The sequence below is a fragment of the Alligator sinensis genome, unplaced genomic scaffold (genome assembly GCF_000455745.1).
Source record: "Alligator sinensis unplaced genomic scaffold, ASM45574v1 scaffold1115_1, whole genome shotgun sequence".
Lineage (NCBI taxonomy): Eukaryota > Metazoa > Chordata > Crocodylia > Alligatoridae > Alligator > Alligator sinensis.
This window is the reverse complement of record NW_005842317.1, coordinates 725,509-737,305: the sequence shown is the minus strand read 5'-3', so window position 1 is coordinate 737,305 and position 11,797 is coordinate 725,509. Positions and strand designations below refer to the sequence as shown.

The following is an 11,797-nucleotide window of genomic DNA, read 5'->3' as shown; positions in this document are numbered from 1 at the left end:
TGTATATAAAGTGCTAGGATTGCAAAATGCAAGTTTCCACCTGCATGTTGCATTACATACCTTCTTAACTGATTTTATTTGTGATGCTAATACAGCAATTAAGGCTCTGCCTGCAGTCTGGGTTCAGATCCCAGTTTTATGGAGTTTTCACTCTGTGGCAAAAGAAACCCAATCTGTCTAAAACTGTGTATTAAATTCAGCTGTCAGACAGACAGACAGTTTCTACAAAATGTGAACAAAATCTACCACATCGTTTATAGGTCTGCATTTTAAGCACTGGAACTAGTACTCAATGGCTTTGAAAACAGCCCAAGGCAATGTGTTAGTCCATGGATGTAAAAAGGGAGAGGTTGTCAGGAGCTATCCTACTTCCCTAAGCCACAGACATGTCACCTGCAGTGCAGGTATTGTATTAGCATCCATGCTAAGGCTAGTCTTCCAAATTAGGGGGTGGAGAGCCTAAAGGTGAGGTCCCAAACACAGCCAGCCAGCCAAGCTAGCTAGAAAAAGCAAACAGCACATACTGCATGCTGCAGAAGAAGGCTAGAGGGCTTGCAACGCCCCGGCTGCCCCAGAACTACAGAAGGAATTCCTGGCTGAGGGCCTGATTCAGCATTCACTGAAACCAATGCAAAACCTCCCATTAACTACGGTGGGCACTGGGCCTGGCACTTAGCTACAAATCCTCCTGCTCCAGCTTCTGGCCATTCCAATCCTGCAGAGCTGTCTGGCCCACAAGTTTGTCTGACATAAGTATACTTCTATCACCAAAGGGAAAAACCAGCTCAGACAGTCTCCTGAGAGGAGTAAGACTTTCTATAATTCAGCTCAGAGGCTGAAATTTTAGGAGGAGTGATTTAACAGACTTCACCACAGAGAGTGAAGCACAGAGATGACACAACTGTGCCTCTTAAGAGACTCTAAAAAGACCTAATCCTGCAGTTCCCCCTTAGGCAAAGCTCTTTTAAGAAAACACTTTGCCTCAGCAAAGAGTACAAGGCAGCACCTGTGTGATACAGTGATTTTAGACCCAGAAGAGTTTTAAATGGCTTGGGTCAGCTGAGGATCTACATTGCTGTGATTTGGCAGCTGGTTCTTCTCTCTGCTTTAACTTCACAATTCCATGATCATTACATTTGCCACATCAAAAGAATATGACCTGCAGGCTGGATTTGTGGCTTCCTCAGTCATTCAGAACAAAATAGAAAATACAGTGAGACAGACAGATCTCACACATGCTAAAAAGCTTCACTCCTAAACTTATGTGGAAATAAGTAACTTTGGGTCAGCTTCCTCCTAGGGATCTTTAATGACATTCATGCTCCTAAGGTCTTTGGAAAACAGAGCAGCTCAGCTAAGTCGGAGCCAGTTGTGACAGTTCAAATGCTTCCCACAGCTGGTGCTGAAAAACTAAACCAATGTATTGAAAACCATTTATTTGACAGGACAAATTATTTCACTTTGATTCCTTTACCTTATTCACAATAGGGAGTTCAGGAAGGATCCTAATGGGTGTCTGAGTTGCTTCCCTCCCTAGCAGACAGCCTCAGACCAGCAGTCAGGCAAGTCATGGTTGCTGGTTTCCCAGACCAGTTCCCATCAGGGCAGCTGAAACCAGAACTTGGATGACTCAGGAGCAGTCGCAAGTGCCGAGCAGAGGAGAGAGGCAGTGAGCCACAAGTGCTGTTCTGTGAAACGCATGCACAGCAGCAAAGTTTAATGACTGCAGCTGTGATGTAAGACAGGAAAGAAACAAAATATTGTCAGCTAGGCAACAGTCTGGGGGCCAAGCAGCTAGAAGCAATTACAGCTTTAACAAAGCATCCTTTTTATCTGTGTTACAACTAAGCTTTGCCTTTTCTCTGACACCAAAACTGCTGCTATGACCAGGGCACTGCTGATCTCTCCTGGGGCCAGTATTGTCCCTGGCCACTGCCTTGCATTGTGAGAGTGAGAGTGAGAGTGAGAGAGAGAGAGAGACACCCCCCCTTCTCTCTTCCTGTGCTTCTCTCCCTTCCTGAGGTCTACACACACTGTTCATTTCCTCATTCTCACACGAGCCATCCTCTCCCTTAAATCCCGCCAGACAAACAGCATGTTCCACTCCACCCCACGCTTACTAGATCCTCACATCATTTCTTCACCCCATCCCCTAGAGTTACCTTGTCCCCCATCCCTACTAGCCAAGCACTTCTGAAATGGCTGCTACTGGTGCAAGTCATTTTTCAGCCAGATTAAGCCAGGAAAAGCATAACTGTCTCTCATACTGTCACACACCAGTCTGCTTCAACCTCCCCCTCCCTCTGCCTGCGTTCCAGTTTGCTCGCCTTCCTCCCTCCCCTCTCATGCTCCTTGGTTACCGCTCTTATGCTGCCTCAGAGCTGCGCTTCCCATCTCGCCCCCTCACACTCCTGCACTTCCACACACCCACTGCCCTGTTCTGGGTGTGTGAAAATGAAACTGTCAAATTTGCCAGTCTCTGAAGCAGGAGCAGCCTTTCTGGCACCAGAGATCTTGTGGTTTTGCTTTGCAGTTCACACAAAGAGCATGGCAAATAGTTGAGGGGATGGTGGTGGGAGGGAGAAAATGTCAGTTTGGCCCACACTAACCCACACCTCCACCCTACTGAGCTTTGTGCTACCAGTCTGTAGTACTGAGCATACAGAAAGGACCAGATTCTCTCAAGATGACGCTTGAAACCAAGCTAAGGGTCTCAGAGCACAGGTTATGGTTTTCCAATATTGAGGACTAGTCTGCACCATCCCCAGAACTGCCGCTGATCCTGTAGTTGTTATTATAAGCCTACTCTAAGTTGTCTCTGGCATGGGGTCCTTAATGGATCCTATGCCAGTAGAGAACAGGTTTAGCCAAGTTCCACTGCACCACACTCCCTCCCCCTTTCTTGATCCATTTCTCCTTAGCACACTCTCCCTGCCAGAGGTACCTGACCATCCAGAACAAGACTTGGCTGTACCAACTACATGCCAGCAAATTTCCTTTCCACTACATTTGTTGACAAGGCACTGCACCCAGAATCCAGCTCTTCTGCACCCCTGGCCAGATCTCCTCTGGAGGTCTAGCCCAAGCAGTCTCAGAATTGTACAAGAATTCGGATTCAGCAATATCCTAATCCTTGCTGCCCTGCCAGTGGCAAGCAAAATACTACAGGAGATGGAACGTAACGCTGGAATCCAAAGGAGCCTACAGGCTCTGGTAACTGGGAGTAAGCATCAATGAAAGTGTCATCGGTGATAATGGAAACAGAGAAGGAAGTGGTGGAACTTACAGTTGGGAGAGGAGCAGATAGGAAAGAGGATGGCCAAGGGCCTGACTGGGAAAGACAGTGAAGAGGGCAGCTGAGAACAGCCCCTGGGGAGGGTGTCTCTGGGAACTGAAGTGGCAATGAGCTGCTTGGAAGGGACAAGCAAGAACAGCAGTTGGGAAGAGACGGGCTGGAGAGGGTCAGCTGGGTTAGGGTTAGGATTAGGGTATTAGAACTGGAAGAGAATTCAACCGGGGAAAGTAGAAAAGACTGCCAGAAAGAGTGGCTGGAAGTGACTGCTGAATTTTCCCAGTCCATTTACAATGGGGAAGGGTTGTGAGGAGGTGGTGGTTGAGAATGACGGTTGTTGGTATGAGACAGGGCAGAAAGGGACACATTGAGATTGACACCTGGGAGGGGGAGTGAGAGAAGGCAATTTGGAAACAATGGGAATGACATTTGGGAGAAGAAAGGGAGGAGAGACTGGCAGGGGCAAATGGGGAATGACAGCTGAAGCAGGTCAGTGGTGGGTGGTATGTGTTTGCAGGCAGTGTCATTTTGGAGGAGGCATCAACAAGGTACGAGTCACAGAAAAAGCATTAATAGGAGGCAAAGTACATGTGTGAAAATACCAGTGAAGGATAGGCAAGTGAAAGGAGAAAAGGAAAAGAAACCAACCCAGAGAGAAAGAGCAAAAAAACAGTTGTAGGGAGTATGAGTGAGCTCTTTGGTATTATTTCATATCTATATTGTAGGTGTGGCACCACTGCAGTGCTCAAAGGTTTTAAGCCAATTTGGGATCCCAACATGCTTAGTGCTGTGTAAACAGTCTTTGCTCCAGAGTGCTTATAATTTAGGAACCTGGTCCCTAATTATGGCCCCTCCTCCCTGCCAGCCTGTGCTGTTTTCAGAATGGGTGGGGGGAAGGGAACAGAGGGAGCTCTTTCTAGGGGTTCCCCAGACAGTGCTAGAGGGTGGGATGGGTCAACTGGAGCCCCCCTACCTCAGAGGCTGTATAAACCCAAGGCCCAAATCCCACCTCTTCCTTTCCTCTCTCCCATTCTTAAAACAGTGGCAGGCTGTGAGACACAGACACGTTACAGAAGATGCTCTTTTTTTAAACATCTTTATCTGAACCCTCATGCAGTGGGGGTTCAGATTTTCACCCAGTCAGGCATTTTTGAAGCATTCTGCAGCCATGCATTTAGGTTTGCTTATGGCTATAGACCTCTTTCTGTGGCCAGATTGAGTGAAAATTCTCACTTCTCTTTGCGCCCACAGCAAGTGACTCATGCATCTACCCCATATCATTTATTTAACTAGAAGTGTGGATTTGCATAGCACGTAGCCATCCTCACAAATACAGATTCCTCCCAGCAGTGTTTAGAACATTCTGTTAGAGCAGGGTTCATTCAAGGATGGATCTCCTTTTCTCACTGAAAACTCAGGTTGACTTCAGTAGAAAGATAGAGCTCTAAAGGTAAAAATAAACCAGATTTCTTTTGTTAAAGGATAACTATAGTGATGGGGAAAACAGTAGTATTTTATAAACATCTATTTGCTGTTGTTAGAGAGTGAGATTTGGAGCACACTTCTGGGAATTCCTTTCTAAAAAAGAGTCAGCCAATCAGTCTTTTCAGCACATGCCCTAAAAGACCCATCCACAGAACAGAAGATCCTCAAATAGCACTACAATTGAATGTAACCAAAAAGTGGGAAATGTAGGCTTTGCCATTTCAAAGGGGTAACAGGTCTGTCACATACCATAGAGATGGAAGCAATTTATATCAATCAGATTAGATGCAAAGGGAACAACAGAAAACTTCAACCTGGGGCAGTGAGTGACAATGTAAGAACTTCCCTGAGAAATGGGAGCAAGCAGCAGCACTGAGAAAGACAACAGGAATCCTCATGTGCAGAATTTCAGTGAAAATTGTAGAATCAAGGCAACCCAAAGAAATGTGTCTCCTTGAGGAAATAAAATGATTAATTCTCAGCCAAAAATAACTGAATTCATCAAGAATTGTTTATCATGATTCATTGTGTCCCTTGAACTGTTGGAGGCTGCACGTTCAAGGGACATGGTTGTCATGGGTGACCTCAATTACCCTGACATCTGCTGGGAGGAGCACTCGGCCAGATCTGAGTGGTCATGTAAGGTTTTGACCTGTGTGAAAGAACTTTATTTAGTACAGGAGGTGAATGGGCCAACTAGGGGGAAGGTTTTGTTGGATTTGGTTCTAGCCAAAGGGGATGACCTGGTGGGAGATCTGAGAATTGAGGGTAGTCTGGGAGATAGTGAGCATGAGATGGTAAAATGAACTATCTGTTGTAGGGCAGGGAAGTCAACTTGAAGGGCAGAGGTGCTTGACTTCAGGAAGGCTGACTTCAGTGAGCTTAGGAAAATAGTGGGAGAGACCCTATGGGAAGAGGGACTGGAGAGGAAGGGAGTTCAGGAAGGGTGGTTGCTACACAAAGAAGAGATCCTCAGAGCAGAGAAAAAGTCCATTCCTGTATGCAGAAAAGGTGGTAGAGGGGCTGGGAAGCCCTCTTGGCTTACCAGAAGAGTTAAGGAGTGCTTAAAAAAGAAAAAGGAGGCTTACAGACAGTGGAAACAAGGGGTAGTCACCAAGGATAAATACACAAATATAGCCCATATTTTTAGGGAGAGGATAAGGACGTCAAGGGCAGTGACTGAGATCAACTAAAATCAAGGACAATAAGATGCCTTTCTTTAGGTATATAGAGAGCAGGAGGAAGATCAAGGGAAATGTGGGCGCTTTGCAGAACGGGACAGGGCATCTAATAATAGAGTCAGGAGAAAGCTGAACTCTTTAATGAATACTTTGTGTTGGTGTTTCTGCATACAAATGGTGGTCACCCACCTGGTCAGGTACTGGATAGATGCAGGGGAGGGAAGGGTGATTGCCAACCAATGGTCAGTGTCAAACTGGTGAAGGAGCGCTTAGAGTGGCTGAGAGTCGAGTCTAGCTAAGGGCAGTACTGGTAGACTTGCCCTAGGGCTGCGGGAGGGGGGAAGACACCACAGCCTCCTAAAGTAGCATAACATTGACAATAAGGCATGGCAGGAAAGGCACAGAGGAGGTACACCAAATAGCTGGAGCAGGGTAGGATTAAGGAGGTCACTGGGGGCATCATAGCTGCCCTCTCTGCCAGGCCTGTTCCTATTACCAAAAACATAGATTCATAGATGTTAGGGTCGGAAGGGACCTCAATAGATCATCAAGTCCGACCCCCTGCATAGGCAGGGAAGAGGGATGGAACCAATCAGACTTTAGAGAGACAAGACCACAGCCCACCTATGACCAGGACCTCTTCAGCAGGCTTAGACACAAAATTAAGGTACAGCCATAATTCCCTTAGTTTTCACCACCCAGTTCAGAAAAACAGCAAAAGACAAATGTACAGCCTTACTTTTTATTGTCAGGCATATTACTGAATACATGTATAGTCCAATGCCTATCTAGCTACCCACAACAGCACAATATAGATTCTCACCTATACCAGTTGGGGAGACCCAGGAGGGAGGTAGCGTGAGTAACTGGTGCCACTTTAGTCAGGGGGGCCTTTGTGCCTCACCCCCACCCCATTACCAGTCCCACCAACCGGGTGGGAAGTTCCCCCCACAGCCAATCTCGCTGCCTGGGACGGGCAGCGGCAGTTGATCGCTGCATTCGCCTCCGGGAGTGGCTGCAGTGATTGGCCAGTGCTTGCAAGGTGGGCACTGGCACTCCCTCCTGCCTGCTCTGCCCATCGCCTAAGCGGTGAGCGCAGCCAGTTAGTGGGGTGCACCGGTGCTCTCAGGGGCTGCATGTGAACCCCTCTGCACCCCCATGCGTTGCCACTGGGAGGTAGCATACAGACTGGTAGCAGGTCTTGAATTTGAGCTCTCCAATTTATAGGTGGCTTGTTCTAATATTTTAATAAATATTCTTTGACTGGTTTTATTCCAGCTCCTTTGTTTCACTGGAACTGAACCAGCTCTTTTATGTATTGCAAAGATGTCAGATAGATAGAATTTATGTTTGTGTGAAAGATGCAGTCTAGAAGGGATGATTTCTTATCTCTTGCTCTCACCATCATGGAATGCTGCTTGTCACCATCCTATTTTCTTTTCACTTTGGCTTATGATCTTTGCTGATAAGGCTTTGTGTTTATAACTTATCTAAGAAACTTAGTACAAAAACAACCATTACAGTAAAACTGTACACAAGACATTTTTGGTTAAATCAGTCACTAAACTTTTTCAAACTAGAGGAGTGAAATAGTTCATGGTATCAAACTCTGGCCCCGCGGGTTATATACACGCGCTCTGTTGCGTTCTGATTAGAATGTGTCGGAGCAGACTCGATTAATCAAGTCTGCTGGAGCATTCTAATTAGCATGCTCCAGTGTGCTGCAGCATCTCATGTATTCAGCATCCTGCATTTCAAAATGGCAGCAGGGGTACTTTAACTAAAGCTAGGCAAACAAACTTTAAGTAAAGGCCCATGGCCATTTTGAAACTCAGGACACTGAATACATGAGACACTGTGATATTTTAATTCTAGTGGCTCCCAAGAGCTGATCTAATTAAAACGCTTCCCCCCCCCTCCACCCACCCTGTAGCACGTGTATAGGCATCCCAAGGTACTATAGTTGCTACCCTAAAATACTGTTAGTGCTTTCCAAAACAATTAGCCACACCTGGTTTAGTCCAAAACTGGTGGTTTTGACCAACAGACTTCATTCTACTTTTCCAGAATACTGCTTATTGAGTGAGTACTTATACAAGCTTATGCACATATTATCCATAATTTAGGCTTATGCTAGGTCCAGTCTGCACCTGTTATAATGGTGTTTCAATTACTGACCATGTGTGTAGTTTACAAGATGGAGGACAGAGCTGGGTACTAGTAGGAAGAAGGATCTCTGACTACCAAGGTGACTGAGTGAAACTGAGCTAGATTTTTCTGTTCGAGGGTGGCACTTCAGCAAGAACCACCACACTAATAACCTGGCTATAGGTGGCACCTTTCAGATGCTGCCAAACCTAGCCAGCTTCTCATGCTACACAGTTGCTGCTCTTCCTCTTGTGTACTGCACAGCAAAAGCAAGAGAAAATTGCTGGACTTGAGGGCTTCAGAAATGTCTGCCAATCAGTTAAAGTAACGGTTAAGAAGAAAGAGAGATGAAGATCTTGCAAAATGTGACAGAGAGGACCAGAATTAATATTTAGTTATTACTTATTCTGCTGGTCTGTCACCCTGAAATAGCTTAGCTGAATGCAACATCCTTCACCTATTAATAACCAAAGTAGTTCATACCTGCATTGAGTTCAGACCTGACAGAGATTCCAACAGGGGCTAATCCAGCCAAGTTGCTTTAGTACAGCATGCATGTACACAGCTGATTACAAAGGACTGAGAAGAAAGAAACCAGGGGTAAAGAATAGGTGTCTTCCAGTAACCTCTTGAGTTGATACAAGGAGCAGCTGTAAAAGAAGACTGTCCAGTCCATCTGGTTGAAAAGATGATAGCTGTAACCGGATATGAATACTCCAACAATAAATGTCACCCTCCTCCCCATGAAGGAAATAAGTTATTCTTTCTATTTTGGCAGGTATGCACATGGATAACAAAAATCTTGGGTTGGGTTTGAAACTCTGTTCTGAGTTTCACTGGTATAAATCTGGAGTCCTCTATTAACTTTAGCGGAGCCACTTCAGGTTTATACTTGGCATGTACCTTCTTGGATACCAAATGACTGAACAAGCGTATTTATGAGAAAGGTATGTACAAAAGGAATTTAGGAGCATGTTTTCCTCCAACCCACATCAGTTTAAACTGGTAATACCATCAATGTTATGTTACTCTTGACTTACAGGGGTATAAGAAAGGAGATTCAGGCCTTTGGAATTAAAAACACACTGACTGTAACCTGATGTTTTAAAATAGTTACATACTTGATAGGCGACCCTTCTAGGTTTCATATACTTATGCTGTTCGTTCTTTTGGTCGGGGATTGTCTTTTTTTCTGGTCCCTGACTGGGACTCATAGGAGCTGTGGTAATACAGATAACAAGCAGCTGTACCACCTGAATATGGAGTACATGGGTGCAAACCTGCTCTGCATATAGGCTGAAAATCCAAGGGCAGGCTTTGTACGCTAGTGGCTTGCTTAATGTCCCGAGTGAAAATGTCATGCTTGATGTTTCTATGCAGCACGTCTGTCAACTGCTGCTTTCCACCTGATATACCTACACTTTGTTGGCACCATGTGTATACATGGGTGGATCCAGGATTTTGTAGAGGGGGGTGTGGGAGCAGCGACCAGCGCTGCAGGGATGGCCGCACCCTTCATTCCCAGCCTGCTCCCCACAAACTGGGATGAACAGACCATGCTGGGGGAGCAGCGTTGGGAGTCTTTAAGTCCCTCAATCAGGTAAGAATCTTTCTTTTCCACCTCCGTTCCCCTCCATGCTCAGAGGCAGCTCCCTTCTCTTCCCACTCCCCACTCTGCCCAGCACTGCTACTGTCCCAAGCTGACCTAGGAGTGGGTGGAGGAAGGCTCCAAAGCCATTCTTGCCCCACTCCAGTCAGGCTGCATATGCAGCCAAGCTCAGCCAGAGACAACAGTGGCAGCAGGTGGGTTCCCTTTCTCAGTACCCACTCCCAGGCTGGCAGGGAACATCTGAGGAACTAAGCATGGAGATAGAGTTTGATTGCTGCTGCTGCTGTCCCCAGTTGAGCCAGGCTTCTCACAGCACCTGGCTGGAATGGGCAGGAGTGGCTCTGGAGCTACCCACGCTTCTGGGGCAGCCAGGACACTGGCAACCATGGGCAAGGGAGGGAGGATTCTTACCCAAAGCTGAGACTTAAAAAAAGTCCCCAGCTGCTGCTCCAGTAGCAGCACTGGCTTAAGTGGGGGGGCAGAGGGGAGGAGGGGTGCATCTGTGCCACTGCCCTCCCCATCTGTCCTTGTGCATATATAGTTAAAGCATTTGGGGTGATTTCTGATGATCTAAGGTTTACTGGTTCCAGGACTGAAAATAACTACTTTTATGAAATACAGAAAATATTTTTAGTGCTTTCCTTGTAATATTATTTGGTTTCAAAAGTGCTTTCAAAATTCCTCCAAAACTGCACCCAGTCCAATGCCCATTGAATTTAATGGAAAGTGGGTCAGGCCCAAGGGGAGCTTCTACAGCATAACCACCAGCATGTTTTGGACAAGGACGCTGCACAACCACCATTTTAAAGCCATGTTAATTTCAGCTCCTTTCAAAATACAAAGGGAGAAAAAAAAAGAAGTTTGACTAATTAAATAAGACAGAAAACCTGGAACATTTCCTCTCCCATCAAAAGTTTTCAACAAAAAATTGGGTTTAAAAATTATTTAAATACATTACCTGACTGAGCCCCTTTTTGATTTTTTTCTCATTTATAAGCAACTTAGTCATCCAGAGCCAGAGTAACCAAAGCCATGCATCAAACAGTGCCTGCTGATTTCAACTGTTTCACCTACATCTGGTCTGTAGGGACAACAGGCCCCAACATGGCATACAGCAAGCTGATCCAAGCCAGACCCTTCATAAACCATGGCAGAGCAGCAAAGACATTAGTTGGGGTGAGACCTAGTTTGCAGTTCAGCCATAGATCACCTATGAAATCTTGGGTGAGTCACTTAATCTGTCAGCATCTATGTCTGTAAAAGGATATTTCCCTAGCAGGAGTGGTATTTATTAACATGCATTAGGTACTCCCATACAGCACTGTTGCAAGCAGTACAAGAACCTACACAAATAGCTACCAAGGACCACCCCAGTAAGTAAAATGGCCTCATGGTTTTATGTCTCAACCTCCCCAAAGAAGTCAGGTTTCAAAGTGCCTTCTTTTGCTGCCAGAATAGGCGCATACAATACGAACTGTCTTCCACCATCATGTCCTAGCTTCTTCTTCGTTAGCGAGGCAGAGTATATCTATGCCACAGCCTGCAGCACAAAGCCCTAGCTCCACAAAGGCTAAACTTAGCTGGCCATAGCTACACCCAAACTGCCTCCACTACCTGATCCAGCTTATTTAGGGGCCAGCCCACATTACGCTGCAGTCTGTGGGCAGGCAGACAACCCTACCGGCATGGGCACGAGCACACAAGCTGCAGTGTGGATGTACAGGCCATGAACGGATGCTCCTGCCTATGGAGGGAAATTTCTACTTGTAAAAATCTTTCCTGGAGAGACTGCGGCGTTCAGCCGGCACCCTGTTCCCACCGGACTGGGGTGGTCCCGGTGGGGGACCAGTGCCTGCTCCATCACTCCCAGCCCCGTGCCCACCCCAGGGGCAGTCGGGGGAGCAAGGGACAGCGCTCGGAGGACAGGTGGGACAAAGCCCCAGACCCTTCCCTAAGCCGGGCAGGGCTGCTCTGGGGGAGAAGCAAGCCAGCCCAGGCCGCAGCCCTCCCGGGGAGGCGGGGAAGCCAGCTTGGCCTGGGACGCGGTGGCGGTCACGGCCGCTTGGTGCCGCCGCCCCAGGC

At 46.7% G+C, this 11,797-nt stretch overlaps 1 protein-coding gene across 1 annotated transcript in view; it reads left to right on the top strand.

Moving 5' to 3' along the window:
- Positions 1 to 11,384: 11,384 nt before the first annotated feature.
- KLF10 (Kruppel like factor 10) overlaps positions 11,385 to 11,797 on the top strand; it is a 5,609-nt gene continuing 5,196 nt past the window's right edge. The window contains exon 1 of the mRNA XM_025209937.1: positions 11,385 to 11,641. The gene's annotated coding sequence lies outside the window, so the exon portion shown is untranslated. The remainder of the gene's footprint in view (positions 11,642 to 11,797) is intronic.